The 16,704-nt window shown below is 37.4% G+C and overlaps 1 pseudogene; it reads right to left on the bottom strand.

Moving 5' to 3' along the window:
• Positions 1-286: 286 nt before the first annotated feature.
• Positions 287-1,901, bottom strand: Eef1a1-ps18 (eukaryotic translation elongation factor 1 alpha 1, pseudogene 18; annotated as a pseudogene).
• Between the last annotated feature and the right edge of the window lie 14,803 nt (positions 1,902-16,704).

Genomic DNA, 16,704 nt, shown 5'->3' with positions numbered 1-16,704 from the left:
ATAACATAAAGCTCACACACATACACACACACACACACACACACACACACACACACACGAGAGAGAGAGAGAGAGAGAGAGAGAGAGAGACAGAGACAGAGACAGAGACAGAGAGAGAGAGAGAGAGAGAATTATCCACAGAACAGTCTCATTCCCGTCTGAAAGCTTTATGATTTGCTGTTACCATTAACCAGTTGTTTATTATTAAATTTTAATGGCCAATTGAAACAGTTTTGTGACCTTATGTCACTGATTAAGACTGGGGTGACAAAAGTAAGATGTAATATTATATGGGCTTCTGAGTTTTTCTGGGCAAATTTGGTGTCTTTCCAGCAGCTTTCTTGTCCAGAGCTTTGATGATACAACTATCTGCCTCATGTTATGAACAGCACAGGGTAGTCAGAGAAGATTGCAACCAATACTGGCTTATATGCAACCATGTAAACAATAGTTATGTCACTGAATTTCCAGAATTTTGACCCATATTCTAGCTTCTCACTATAACAATGATCGATCTTTCCAATAAGTTCAGAAAATTTGCAAGCTATGTGAGTTGTATGACAATATAGTACAGGCACATTTATAGCAATAATTTGGTCTAGATCATTCAGTAAACTCACCTGATCAATGACACTTTCAGTGGTGGCTTATTTTTTTTCTGTCACCAACAGCATTGCCATATCTAACACCTTTGACAGACCCATTCTTTACATAGAAAGCCCATATTGTTACCAGGCAGTTTCAGTCAAAGCCTCATAATGCATTTTAACAGACTTTTCTTTTGTTGTGACATGGACTGAAACAAAGATAACCTGTGCCAGGTTTGAGAACAATTTTCAGTTGGCCCACAGGGACAGTACCAAGACCACCAATTTTACAGGCATACTGGAGAGGCAGTCATAAAATATTTCCCACTGAATAAGTTGGCCGGATACAGTTCAAACTTTCCAACATTGTAGTCCCACTGACACTGCCATCCTTGTAGGTGACTCTTCATCCCTTGAATCAAGGCATATTTTGGCACTTTGTTCTAGCATGTTTTTATCATCCCAACCAGAAATTGGCACAAATGCTACTGTCTCAATATTGTAGCCAATTTTCTTTTTTTTTTTTTTTAAATTTTGTCCTTTTCCTTTTTATTGGATATTTTTAAATTTACATTTCAAATGTTATCCCCTTTCCTGGTTTCCAATCCATAAACCCTATTCTATGAGGGTGTTCCCCCACCCATCCACCCACCCCTTTCTACCTCCCTGCCCTGACATTCCCCTACACTTGGGGGTCTAGCCTTGGCAGGACCAAGGTCTTCTCCTCCCATTGGTGCCCAACAAGGCCATCCTCTGCTACATATGCAGCTGGAGCATGGGTCTGTCCATGTGTACACTCTGGATGATGGTTTAGCTAATTTTCTTAATGTAGGTGCTAACTTTCTTAACAATTTCCTCATATCCCCTCTGGGTGTAGATTGGCTCAGAGGAACCTACTTTGTTGATACCAACAATTAGCTTTTTCACATCTAGTGTGTAAGCAACTGTAGAATGCTCAGAAGTCTGCAACAGCACTCAGGATAGGACAGCCAACCTGACACTTGCCTGCAACCATGCTTTGCTAAAGTCTCTGTGTCCTGGAGCATCAGTGACAGTCACATAATATTTACTGGTCTTACATTTTCACAGGGAGATAGATAGCAATTGTGATACTACATTCATATTCAGCTTTCAGCTGTTCATGACCAAAGAATACTTGAAGAAGCCTTTTCCTAATGTGGTCACTACCTTTTCAAACTTTTTGATGGAACATTTGTAGATTCCACACTTGTAGAGTAGATGGCCAGTAATGGTGGACTTGCCCAAATCTATGTGTTTGATGATGACAATATTATGAGTCTTTTCCTTTCTCATTTGTTGTCAAATTGGCTGTGACACCAAATATTTCAGAACACCTGTATTCTGATGCCAAAACTATTGTGAACCCCCCCAAATATCAGCAATACAGTTTTATATAAGATTGTGTGAAAAACAAATGAATTCTAGTTCTAATATTGCTCCCATTTTGTTTTTTGTTACTATGATGTTATTCATACAAAATAATGGGTTTCACTATAACTTTTTCAAACAAGTATTCATTGTATTTCAATCAAACTTTCTCTTCACTACATTGCTATCACAAAGTAAATCATAGTCAGATGATAGTTTTCAAGAGGATAAATCACTAGAGTTAGCACAGGGTAATGCTCTTTTAAAAGGAAGTGGTAAATTATGGAAGGGTGAATATGGTGATATGGCCATTAGAGAAGTAAAAATATATTGAGGTGGAAGATCTATATAACTTGAACTAGGTTCATGTGTTAGAAGGATTAACATTCTTCAAATATTGACAATAATTTATATTTAAAGAATTAATATTGCTTTAATCGTTGTACCTCCCAAAGTAAAAAATTGATATTCTCCATCAAAATATTAAGACATGTTTCACAATACAAAACATTCTAAAATAGTAAAGTACTCCAAAGAAAAACAAGATACCTGCTAATGTTACAGTATATGTCTTCAAAATGATAGTAATCAAAATAGCATGACTGCCACAAAAATCAAACACATAAGTGAGAATATATCTCAGTGAGAGCATGCTTGCCTAGCATGTACCAGACCCTGGGTTCAATATTCTTAACTCATGAAATAATAGATCTATAGAATAGAATTGAGAACCCAGAAATAAATGTATATACATATAACTAGCTCATATCTAACCAACAAAGTTTTAAATGACATACATTACAGAAAGGACAATATGTATAATAAATGGTGTAAGGAAAATGATATCTGAAAGAGAAAGAATGAAATTAACCTATTTCTTTTATCAGTTCAAAATCTGTCAATTCAAAATATACCAAAGTGCCAGAAAGATGGCTCAGTGGGTAAAGTTCCGATGATATGAGGTTTTTCCCTGGAACCATACGGTGGAAGAAAGAATAGAGTTCTGCAAATTGTCCCCTGGTCTTCACATGTACAGATGTGCTCACATTACCCTTCTAAAAGGAATAAAATGTAATATAATTTCAGAATTTATGAAAAGTAATTATATGATAAAAATTAAAAGTACTAGAAAAATACATGCAAAGTCACTCAGAACATGGATATTTCCAACCCCCCAAAACACAACTCTTACTTCAAAGGAGATAGTTTTTCCGGGGACCAAATATGAGTGAGCATGTACCAGGATCACATTTAGGTTAGGTGGTGGTTTTGAATATGCTTGGCCCAGGGAGTGGCACTATTAGGAGCTGTGGCCTTGTTGGAGGAAGTTTGTCACTGTGGGCATGGGATTTGAGACCCTCCTCCTAGCTGCCTGGAAGTTGGTCTGCTCCTGGCTACCTTTGAATGAAGATATAGAACTCTCACATCCCCCAGTGCTATGCCTACCTAGACAATAACATGTGTCCTGCCTTGATGACAATGGACTGAACCTCTGAACCTGTAAGCCAGCCCCAATTAAATGTCTTTCATAAGAGTTGCCTTGGTCATGGTGTGTGTTCATAGAAGTAAAACCCAAAGAAAGTCAGGTTACCTCAAAATTCATGTTCCAACATGAAATATATCTCTTACAGTTTTTCTAGTAACAGAACAAAAGTTGTCATAAATAAAGACAAATTTCAAATACATTGATTGAAGCATGGGTCAGGCAGGTTACAGCCAAGTGGGAAAATCTGTTATTCTTACATTCTACTTGATGACACTCTTAGCTTCTGGCCTATTGGAAGCTCAAGGTCTACTAAGTTTACACATTTGAAACAGTTTTACCTGATACTTACAAAGATATTAGGTCAGACACAAGGGAAAATAAGAATGACAAACAAGAGTACTGAAGATAGCACAAGATTGTAACTAGGCTCTGGGCCTGCAGTACCCCAGCCTTTCCTCAAGCTTGATCAACAAGCTTGATCAACGAATTAGTCACTCCATCAACATTACGGAAAGATAAAAAGCAAAGTTTCTTCCTGGGAACTTCCATTGACAGTATAGGCAATAACTTCTTTGGATTAAATCCAAAAACACAGGTAACAAAATAGAAGATAGACAAACTTAAATGTTCCTATATAATGAAGGAAACTATTAGCTGTGGACAGATAGCCTAGATGATGGCAAAAATATTGGCAGAATATTCATCTGGTAAGGTACTAACTTCCAGACTATAAATGGAAGTTAGAGGCCATAAGATTTCTCAGTGGGTAAAGGTCATTTCTGTGGCCCACATGTTGGAAGGGAGATAAACCAATTCCCACAAGTTGTCCTCTAACCTGTGCATGAGTACCATGGTACATACTTGATATCTCTCTCTCTCTCTCTCTCTCTCTCTCTCTCTCTCTCTCTCTCTCTCTCTCTTTCTCTTTCTCTGTCATATACACACAAACACACACACATGCATGCATACATAAATTAAACATAAATGTAACAAAAGTGAAAGTCATACATTTAAAAAAACAACAATAACAACAAAATATCTGACTGACAATTTTTCTGAATAGATACTTCACAAAAGAAGCAGCACAAATGACCAATTAATGTATTTTTAAATTTTCTAAATTGATTGAAGCATGGGTTAGGCAGGTTACAGCAAGGTGGAAAAACCTGATATTCTTAGTTTTATTTGATGACTCCCTTAGCTTCTGGCTTGGTGGAAGCTCAAGGACTGCTCAGTTAACACATTTGAAACAGTTTTGAATTTGAAATTTAAATAAAAACCATAATCAAATACTATTCCTTCTTACCTGCAAAAATACCATTAAAAAGACAAAACATTTTAGTGACAAAATAGAAAAAGGCTTTATCTTTTAGAAATGAAACAGTAGTCACGATAAAAGACAGTAAAAAAGATAGAACTCCCATATCGTACAACAGTTCTATTGTTAGGCAAATTTACAAAAAGAATAAGAAACGGAATATTTTTTTTTATTAACTTGAGTATTTCTTGTATACATTTCGAGTGTTATTCCCTTTCCCGGTTTCCGGGCAAACATCCCCCTCCCCCCTCCCCTTCCTTATGGGTGTTCCCCTCCCCATCCTCCCCCCATTGCCGCCCTCCCCCCAGCAATCTAGTTCACTGGGGGTTCAGTCTTAGCAGGACCCAGGGCTTCCCCTTCCACTGGTGCTCTTACTAGGATATTCATTGCTACCTATGAGGTCAGAGTCCAGGGTCAGTCCATGTATAGTCTTTGGGTAGTGGCTTAGTCCCTGGAAGCTCTGGTTGCTTGGCATTGTTGTTCATATGGGGTCTCGAGCCCCTTTAAGCTCTTCCAGTTTTTTTCTGATTCCTTCAACGGGGGTCCTATTCTCAGTTCAGTGGTTTGCTGCTGGCATTCGCCTCTGTGTTTGCTGTATTCTGGCTGTGTCTCTCAGGAGCGATCTACATCCGGCTCCTGTCAGCCTGCACTTCTTTGCTTCATCTATCTTGTCTAATTGGATGGCTGTATATGTATGGGCCACATGTGGGGCAGGCTCTGAATGGGTGTTCCTTCAGTCTCTGTTTTAATCTTTGCCTCTCTATTCCCTGCCAAGGGTATTCTTGTTCCCCTTTTAAAGAAGGAGTGAAGCATTCACATTTTGATATTCTGTCTTGAGTTTCATTTGTTCTATGCATCTAGGGTAATTCAAGCATTTGGGCTAATAGCCACTTATCAATGAGTGCATACCATGTGTAGAAACGGAATATTTTAGAGATGTGTTCACCCCTTTTTCATTCCTAACAGCCTGAAATCTAAACAAATATAGTTATTTCTTAATAAACTGATGAACTGTCATCTGTATAAATAAAATTATAGTCTTTGTCCAGAAAAAGTAAATGGAATCCTGCTGTTTACATCCACAGGGGACATAATGTTAAGCGAAATAAGCCAAAGAGAGAAAAAGCAATGAATATTATCCTCAACCCTATAGCAGATCATTTGCAGCAACCTGTCCTCCCTCTCTAACTCCACTCCCTGGAGACTCCCTCAAACCTTGTGGCAGATCAAAATTTTCTTCTCCCTATGAACTCTTTCAGCCCACAACCCAATTTCCCTGAGAAATGCAATATAGCTGAAGCACAAGATAAGGACTTCAAAATAGCTATTAAGGGACCTTAAAGAGGATATGAATAAACCTCTTAATGAAATTTGTGAAAACACAATCAGTAGAATGAAATAAAATCTTTCAAGAAACAAAAGGAAAAACAAAACCACTAAAGAAAACCCAAACTGAGATAAAATTGGAAATGAAAAATGTAGGAAGTCAAACAGAAACCTCAGAGGTAAACCTCACCAACAGAGTGCAAAACACAAAAGAGACAATCTCAGGCATTGAAGAAAGTAGAAGAAATATATACCCATGTCAAAGAAAATATTGAACATAAACTATCCAGCCATAAATCATCCAGGAAATCTGAGACACTATGGAAAGACCAAATCTACAAATAATGAGAATGGAAGGAGAAGAAACCAAGGTCAAAGGCAGAGAAATTATTTTCAACGAAATCAGAATGTCCCTAACCTAAAGAAGGAGGAACCTATCATAGAACATCAATTAGAATGGACTAGAAAAGAAAATTCCCAAAGAAACATAATAATCAATACAGTAAACATACATAACAAAGAAAGAATGTTAAAAGATGGAAGGAGAAAGACCAACAAACCCATATAGGCAGACACATATAGAATAATACCTGACTTCTCAATGAACAATCAAAAGGCTGGAAGGTCCTGGATGGATGTTATGCAAACCTTACAAAAGACCATAGATGCCAGCCCAAACACCCAGGAAAACATTCAATCACAATAAATGGAGAAGTAAAACATTGCATGCTAAATCCAATTTAAGCAGCATCTAGCTACAAATCCAGCTTTACAGAGAATTCTACAAGGACTACTTCAATCTGAGGAGGTAATCACACCCAAGAAAATATAAAGATTATGTAATCTCAGGTGATCAAATCAAAAGAGGGGGACTCTACACCATAACAACAAACTAACAGGAATTAATAAACACCCCTCATAGATAACTCTTAATATCAGTGGTTTCAATTTCCCCAAGCGACAGTCACAGACTGAAAGATTGGATACAAAAACAGGATCCATCCTTCTGCTGCATCGAGGAAATACACATTAACATCAAAGATAGATATCATCTTAGGGTAATAGTGTGGAAAAAGATATTCCAAACAAATGGACTGAAGATGCAAGGCAGTGTGACAACTTAATATCTGAAAAATTAGATATCAAATAAAAATTAATCAGAAGAGACAGAGAAGACTGCATACTCATCAAAGAAAAAAAAATCATCATGATGACATTTCAATTCTAAACCTATCTACCACACACAAAGACACCCCCTTTTGTAAAAGAAACTTCATTATAGCTAAATTCAGATATTGACCCTTACACATAGATATTGAGAAATACCAGTACCCCACTCTCACCAATAGATAGGTCAAAAACAAAAACTAAACAGAGAAATTCTGGAGCTAGCTGATAACATAAACCAAATACACCTAACAGATATTGATAGAACATTTCACAGAGACACAAAAGAATTTACCTTGTCAGCATCTCATAGAACTTTCTCCAAAATTGGCCACATATCACCCACAAATTTAGTCTCAATAAATAAAAAAAAAATTGAGATAAGATCCTGCATTCTAGCTGACCATCACCAGTTAAAGCTGAGTACCAACAACAGAAACAACTGAAAACTTACAAATTCATGGAAACTTAAAGGATCACTACTGAATAAAAATTGGGTCAGGATGAAAATTAGAAAAGAAATTTAAACCTTCCTAAGAGTTGAATGAAAATGAACACACAACACCCTCAAACCTATGGGATACATGATGGCAGTTCTAAGAGACAAGTTCATAGCACTAAGTGCCTATATTCAAAAATTAGAGAAATCTCATATTAACATGTCACACCTTAATGTGCTTGAACAAAAAGAAAAAATATCTATGAGGAGTGTCTGGCAAGAAATAATCAAACTCCTGGCTGATAACAATAAAAGAGAAACAAACAACAACAAAATAATACAAAGATCAATGAAATAAAAAGATAGATATTTGAGAAAATCAGTAAGATTGAGAAGGCCTTAACCAAATTAATGAAAAAACAGAGAGAAAGACATCAAAACACAGAAATTGGAAACAACCTAGATATCCATCAACAAATTAGTAGAAATGTGATATATTTATACAGTGGAATATTACTTGAACATTAAATAATTAAATAATGAGGGTTGCAGATAAATGAATGTAACTAGAAAAAATCATCCTGAGTCAGGTAACACAGAGTGAGAAAGGCAAATTCTATTGTGTACTTGTTTACATGTAGATGCCAGACGTTAACCCTTCAATAAGCAAACTACAGTCCATATAACAACAGAGGATGAGTAGAGAATAAGGGAGTATCTACAGATAGTTGAAAGAATAATATTCACTCTTTGTGTGTGCTTCTTCATTTTTTCCTGAAACACCTTTAATAACTTCTACCATTATAAATTATATGCAATGAGGATATGTGTTCTCAATAAAATATATTAAAAAACCTCCTGATAATTTTTAGGTTGGGAAGGGGGATATTTCTGAGCTATTTCACTTCTGGTTTAATACTTGGCCTACTGCAGTGTGATTCCATTCACTTTACTTCACTGAAATTGAAACAGTGCTCACCGAAGTTCTGTATGACTTACTAGTTATTAAATCCATTGGGTAATTCCACATCTTTATCTTCACTCAATGTTTACAGCATTCTAAAAAAAGTATTCCCTTCTGTAAGCTCAATTCCTTTGTCTTCTATGAAAAAGGCAATCTTTTCTACTTTGCCCATATTTCTATGAACAATTTTCCTGCCTCCCATGGGTCTTCTTCTATTTAGTGCAGAAACGGTGCTATCTCTTCATTCTGATGCCACTTCTGGAACTCCCTGTTGGGTATCTCATTGTCATTGCCCTCATCTACCACCTCTCTAAAAGCTTGTCTGTATTCAGCCCAGATATCTGCCATTGGAAATGTTAACACCATCAAATTTGATGTAACAATTTAAAGCCATAATGTTGCATCTATATCTGTTCCTTCTCCTATATGACATTTTCATCAAATTACTCTGTAAAAATGCACTTCCCCACTTCCTTCTACCCACATTGTCATCATGTCCAGTCATCAAGTCTCCTCACTTACCTATCCTTCCTAAATCATTGAATGCATCCTTTTTCTTCTTTTTGCCTACCACTTTACTTGAAGACAGAATTCTTCCTTGTTCTTGGAGTCTTGCTATGTTTCCCAGGCAGGCCTTGAATTCTTGGGCTCAAGTGATCCTCCTGCCTCAGCCACTTGAGAATCTGGGACTACATACATTTGCATCGTTGACTGGCTATTGGTAATCACGCAGGTTTTTCTTTTTATTTCATTTACCTATCTAAAGCACACAAGTTATCATGAAATTGTTTTGCTTAAATTCCTTTCATGGTTTTAGTCACTTCAAGTCAGAATTTTTAGCAAAGAACATTGTCTTTTCACAGTTTCTACCTATGCCTTTGGTTATATTGATTGCTATTTCTTCCCTAACATTCTAGACATTGGATCCACTTAACCAACCTCCAGAATCCTCTTTGCTTTCATAAACAACTTTGACTACCTACAACACATCCTATTCTCTACAATGAATAACTGTAGTTTCATACTTTAAATTCAGCTCATGGCTTTCTCTTCAACAACACTGAAACCATCAAGAACAGAGATTTATCTGTTTGTCCATCTCCAAAGAACCTGATATAATACCTACATCACACAGAGGAGGCAAGTGATATATTTTCTTTACTGAAAGCCTAATTGAACAAACGTGTCTTTTTTTTTTTTTTTACTTTCTTAGGATTGACTCCAAATTTCTATATTACCCACTTATACATACCTTCTCTTTCTCATGAATCACATAAATATCACTTTTTGTTTTAATGTGTTTTAAAGACTCCTACCTTGAGTTTTTCTATTGAAAAAATTTAAAGGTGTGGATATTTTGTATGTTTGTAGAGTATTTATGTTATTATTGTAAATGAATGAAATTTCACTTTGTGTGTGTGTGTATGTGTGTGTGTGTGTGTGTGTGTGTGTGTGTGTGTGTGTTGATGTTTTAATTCTGAACAGAGAGGCAATATTCTAACACCTGTGCAAAAATTCTTTTTGTTTATTTCCACCATTCCCTAAACCGGGATTTATTTTTGTTGAGCTTTGAGCAGTGAAAAGAAAGTAATTATACTTTCCATATATGAAAATTTGCATGCAACATTTGACATGTCATCATTTACTATTGATGAAATAGGGCACACATTCAAAGTGGTATGACCATAGAGGTTTTTTATTAGAGTAAACAGAAGGAATTTAAATTAATTATTCCTATAACAAAATCAGACAAGTACTATGTAGTATACAAGGCAAAGTATAAAATAATTTTAATTAAAAATATAGATTTTATCACAATTTTTGCTATTTGATATCAGTGTACAGAAGAAATTAAAATCATTAGATGATAAAATTTCAAACATACAAGGTGTTACACTTGAATAGAATAAGGTTTGAAGAAGTCAAAATCTTCACCTAGATGACAAATTATGGATTAGAGGATTAATTTTTATTCTTTTCTCATATATTTCATCCCAACTGCAATTTCCCCTCCCTTCTTTCTTTAGGCTCTCCACTACCACCTCCCTTCTCTACCAGATCACTCTGGCTTCGTCTCCCCTTAGAAAAGAGCAGGCCTCCCAGGGACATCAACCAAACAAAGCAAAATAAGCTTTAGTAAGACCAGGCACATATCACATCATAGCTGGATAGTACAACCCAGTAGGAGAAAAAAAGTTCAAAAAAGCAGGCAAAAGAATTGAACTCATTGTCTCCCAACTCAGGGGATATGCCACTTCCCACTGTTCAGTGTTTCACAAGAACACCAAGAATACCAAGCCATAATATACATGCAGAGGACTTAGGTCAGACCTATATATGATCCCTGATCTCTACAAGTCCCCATCAGTTGATTTTATGGGCCATGTTCTTCTGGTATTCCTGACCCCTCTGTTTCTTCTGATCCTTCCTCCTCTTGCTCTGCAAGACACCCCAATTTCTGCCTTATGTTTGGCTGTGGGATTTGGCATCTGCTCCCATCAGTTGCTGCATGAAAATTTTCTGGTCTCTGATGATTTTACTAGGCCCAAGTCCAAGAATACTCTGAAGGCAGGAAAACTCTAGGTCAAAGATTTTGTGGTTGGATTGATGTCCCAAACCCTCCACTTGAGGTGTTATCTGGTTACAGAAGATGGCTAGTTCAGTCTCCCTATCCCTCATTATTAGAAGTCTTTGCTGGGGTTACTCTTGTAGATTCCATGGAGTTTCCACTGGACTGTGTTTCTACCTTGACCCCCAAATGCCTCCCAATTCCAGCCCTTCCTCTCTCTCTCCCCATAATTTCTCCCTCCCTTTCCCCCAGCCTGATCCGTCCTGTTCCCAATCCACCTGCCCCCCAGCCCACTCTCAAAATCTATTCTATTTGTGCTTCCTTGGGAAATTCTTAAGTTCCCCCTTAAACACTGATCATTACTTAGCCTCTCTGGGTCTATGGGTTATAGTAGGATTTTCCTTTACTTTATAGCTAATACCCACTTGTAAGTGAGAACATAACCATGCTTGTCTTTCCCGGTCTGGGTTACCTCACTGAGGATTATTTTTTTCTAGTTTCAGACTTTGACATTCTGTCTTACACTGGTCAGCATGGCTAAGATAAAAACACACGGGACAGATAAAATGTTAATATGGATGTGAAGCAAGGGGAATACTTCATTGTTGGTAGGAGAATAAACTTGTACAGTCAGTATGGAAATAAGTATGGAAGTTTCTCAGAAAATTAGGAATCTATATACCTCAAGACACAACTACACCATACCACTCTTGAGCATAAACCCAAAGGATGTCCCATCCTACCATAAAGACATTTGCTGAACTATGTTCATTGTGGTTAAATTCATAATAACGAGAAACTGGAAACAACCTAAATGTCCCTCAACCAAAGAATGTGTAAAAAAAACGTTGTAAATTTACACAATGGAATACTATTCAGCTGTTAAAAACAATGAAACCGTAAAATTTGTAGAGAAAATCTTAAGCAGCATTTTTTGGTTCTCAGATTTGATATTATGTGTAATAATGCCTATGTTTGTGTAGCTCTTTTAAATAGACACATTCTTATTTGATTATGAAAATTATCTTTGCAGGAGCCAAATACTGTTCCCAATTTTACAGACAGAAGAAAACAGAAGTATAAGAGAGAGGAGGATGGCAGCCAAGAGACATTACATAAGTAATTAATTTGATCTGAAGTATGTTAGATCTAGAAATCTAATTCAAGAATTTTAACTCTCCATTTCTGTACTAAATAGCAACACATTGCCTAGAAATTCAAGTCATCAACTTACAAACAGAAATATAATTTTATATTTTATTTTTATTCTCTTTTTTCAAAATAAATCTTAGAAATTATATAATGGAAAATTTTGAGCAAGTTGACAGGATAAATAAAAGTATTCCCCAGGTCAGTTATCTAATGATTCAAAATACTGTTGACCTTTGATTACTGAGTCATTTTAATTGCAGTAAATGATAAGGTTTTTGCAATGACATATATTGGCCTAACTAAAACAGGAAGGCGAACTAGTTATCAAAGAGATAAAGGTCACTGTTCAGTATTTCCTCCTCTGGAAGCTCTTTTTTTTTTTTAATCTTTATTAACTTGAGTATTTCTTATTTACATTTCGATTGTTATTCCCTTTCCCGGTTTCCGGGCCAACATCCCCAACCCCTCCCCTTCTCTACCGGTGTTCCCCTCCCCATCCTCCCCCCCATTACCGCCCTCCCCACAACAATCATGTTCACTGGGGGTTCAGTCTTGGCAGGACCAAGTGCTTCCCCTTCCACTGGTGCTCTTACTAGGCTATTCATTGCTACTTATGAGGTTGGAGCCCAGAGTCAGTCCATGTATAGTCTTTGGGGAGTGGCTTAGTCCCTGGAAGCTCTAGTTGGTTGGCATTGTTGTTCATATGGGGTCTTGAGCCCCTTCAAGCTCTTTCCAGTTCTTTCTCTGATTCCTTCAACGGGGGTCCTATTCTCAGTTCAGTGGTTTGCTGCTGGCATTCGCCTCTGTATTTGCTGTATTCTGGCTGTGTCTCTCAGGAGCGATCTACATCCGGCTCCTGTCGATCTGCACTTCTTTGCTTCATCCATCTTGTCTAATTGGGTGGCTGTATATGCATGGGCCACATGTGGGGCAGGCTCTGAATGGGCGTTCCTTCAGCCTCTGTTTTAAACTTTGCCTCCCTATTCCCTCCCAAGGGTATTCTTGTTCCCCTTTTAAAGGAGTGAAGCATTCGCATTTTGATCATTCGTCTTGAGTTTCACGTGTACTGTGCATCTAGGGTAATTCAAGCATTTGGGCTAATAGCCACTTATCAATGAGTGCATACCATGTGTGTTTTTCTGTGATTGGGTTACCTCACTCAGGATGATATTTTCCAGTTCCATCCATTTGCCTATGAATTTCATAAAGTCATTGTTTTTGATTGGAAGCTCTTTTCTATGTTTGTCAAGTTATTAAGTGCCTAATCTTATGTAAGGAGTTATAAGGGATAGAGAAATCACTGGAAAATCAATCCTTTACATCTCACGGCTACAAAGTATTTCAACAAATAGTTCACATTTGTAAATTGGAAATCAAAATATTATTAACAGTGAATCTCAAATTGGTAATAATTTGAGAATGAATTGAATGGATAGTTGAAGACAATTTTACTATTTTAAATTTCATAACTGATATATCCCAAAGAATAAATAATTTGCTAACAAAAAGGGTTTAAAAGCACTTGCACACTCAATCATTTTTTTTTCATGTATGTGTTTGGTGTTTGTATAAAGACACATTCTTATCCATCTGAAATCTCTCCAGTGAGTTTTATGATACTGGAACTACTTGGGTAAGCAAATTCTCATGGCGTTACTACAGATTGACTTTGAGATATGTTCTTGTGTGTTCAGAGTTCAGAGGTGATACGAGTACACTAAACACAGCACTCAATTCCTTCTCTCTCTCTCTCTCTCTCTCTCTCTCTCTCTCACACACACACACACACACACACACACACATTGGTGTGTAAAATTGAAGTGGGTTTTTTTGTTATTGTTTTGCTTTCATTTTTATATTCTGCCTAGCCAACTTGCTATTCCTTAAGGAGAATATCCACTTTGACACATTAAAGCAAAACCAAAACCGAATAAAAGAGTTCTCTTATACTTTCTCTTCATATTTCATTGTTCTCCACTGTATCTAACAGACCTTTGCACTGGGTAGAATCTAAGTGTGATTTATCTGTCTTCCTCATTCCACTGGTGGCTCTTAAGTACAGTTGCCATATTGATTTTGTACATACATCACCAGTTGAGAAAGCAGTGTGTGCCACGAGCTAAACACTTTCCACATAGCCTTGCTTTGCCCAGCCTCTTCCTGTTCTTACTGCCTGTAGCTCTAAGAAAGAAACTGTACAGTATTGTAGGAACAATATTCTCAGATAAGGAAAAACTCCCCCAAAGAGCCTGTGCCTTGTTCCTGCTACTCCCAGGAAAGGTAACAGCATGAGAGTTACAGGTATAGGAGAGTATGGTACAGGATAAATCAGATTTTGTACTTTCTCACTGGAAGCAGGACATCTCTTAAAATTTTGCTAAATGAATTGTATTAACCTCAAGTATAAAGCTTATGGTGTTTTTGTATAAGTGGGGCATGAACAGTGAAGAGAGCACCCACCATAGGGTGCCCATGACCTTCAAAAGCCTGTACCAAGTACATCTTAAACTTCTTTTGTACCTTGCTGTACATCGGTAAACAATAAGCCTTATTCATAGAACTATCTACATGAGAGTATGTTCTGTCTCACTCGATTCAGACAATTGATAAAACTGTAGTTCAAATATAGTAAGTAGGATTTTTGCCCTCATATTCATGATAGCTGGTACAGTGGTGATCTTTTCTATTCTGTAGGCAGTGGGAGGGTTTCCTTTAATTTGGCTATTCATAAATCTTCTATATAGTGTTTCGGTGGATAGTACATGTTTGCATAACTAACAAAGCGAAATAAACTGGCATTCATTTGACATTTGTCACCATGACAGACATTTAACACATTCTTTACAACAATTCCAGGAAGGTGGTCTCATTAGCCACTGTAAAAATGAGGAAACTCATCTATTAAATGACTGTGCCTGAATTTGAATTGAGGACTGTTAATTGGTTGGTTTGTATTTGCTCTGCTTATTGTCTCAGTACCTGCTCAATGTGACTTTGTTATAACCGAAAGAAATGAAATATAGTGAAACAGTTCAAAATTGGATAAGCAGAGGTAAAGATTTATATATTGTGTATAATTTTTTAAATTAATTCTGAAAATGTCAATTTCTATCAAAAAATTGCAAAATCGTAGTTATCAGTATTTACAACAGTAAACTCAGAAGCATATATACATATATATGTTAACTTACTTATTTACATTTATTTATTTCAAATGTTATCCCACTTCCTGGTTTCCCCTCTGCAAACCCCCTATCCTATACCCCTCTCCCTGCTTCTATGAGGGTGCTCCCCCACCCACCGACCCACTCCCGTCTCACCTCCCTAGTATTCCCCTATGCTGGGGTATCAAGCCTCCACAGGACCAGGGGCCTTCCCTTCCCATTGATGCCAGATAAGGCCATCCTCTCCTACATATGCATCTGGAGCCATTGGTCCCTCCTTGTGTACACTTTGGTTGATGGTTTAGTACCTGGTAGCTCTGGGAAGTCTGGTTCATTGATAATGTGGTTCTTCCTAGGGGGTCACAAACCCATTCAGCTTCTTCAGTCCTTCCCCTAACTCCTCCATTGCAGTCCTCTGCTCAGTCAGATGGTTAGCTGCAAGCATCAACATCTGTATTTGTCAGGCTCTGGCAGAGCCTCTCAGGAGACAGCTATATCAAACTCCTGTCAGCATGCACTTCTTGGCATCAGCAATATTGTCTGGGTTTGGTCACTTTATATGGGCTGGATCCCCAGGTGGGGCAATCTCTGAATGGCCTTTCCTTCTGTCTCTGCTCTGCTTTGTCCCTGCATTTCCTTTAGACAGTAACAACAATATTTTTGAGATGGGTAGGTGGCCCCATCACTCAACTGGGGAGAGGGCTGTGCCTAACCTCTGGATATGATCTCTACAGGTTCTCCCGTTTTTGTGTTCTTAGAGCATGTCTGCTTATATGTAGGAGTCAAAGAGCTCTACATATGGTGCTACTCACTTTAGAAATATTTGTCTTTCCCCTTCTTCTCTTCCCTTTTCTTTTCTTCTTTCTCTTCTTGTCTTTTCTTTCTATCACTCTTCTGTCCACTCCATCTCCTCCTATTACATTACCTCCCATCCGTTCTCTTGCCTTCCTTCATTTATTCATTTTTCCTTCCAACATGAAATGAATGCTTATCATTTGTCAGGCACTGAGAATAACATGATAAGCAGGACAAACACAGAACTACTCTCAGTACAGGAAAGAGGGAAAATATAAAGATAAAAATTCTAACTCAGCCGGTCTGGACCAATACCCTGATCAGATGTAGGGCGCTGGCATTGCACCC

The sequence above is a fragment of the Rattus norvegicus genome, chromosome X (genome assembly GCF_021556685.1).
Source record: "Rattus norvegicus strain SHRSP/BbbUtx chromosome X, alternate assembly SHRSP_T2T, whole genome shotgun sequence".
Taxonomy (NCBI): Eukaryota; Metazoa; Chordata; class Mammalia; order Rodentia; family Muridae; genus Rattus; species Rattus norvegicus.
The sequence above is the reverse complement of the archived record's forward strand: the minus strand, read 5'-3'. Positions and strand labels throughout refer to the sequence as shown.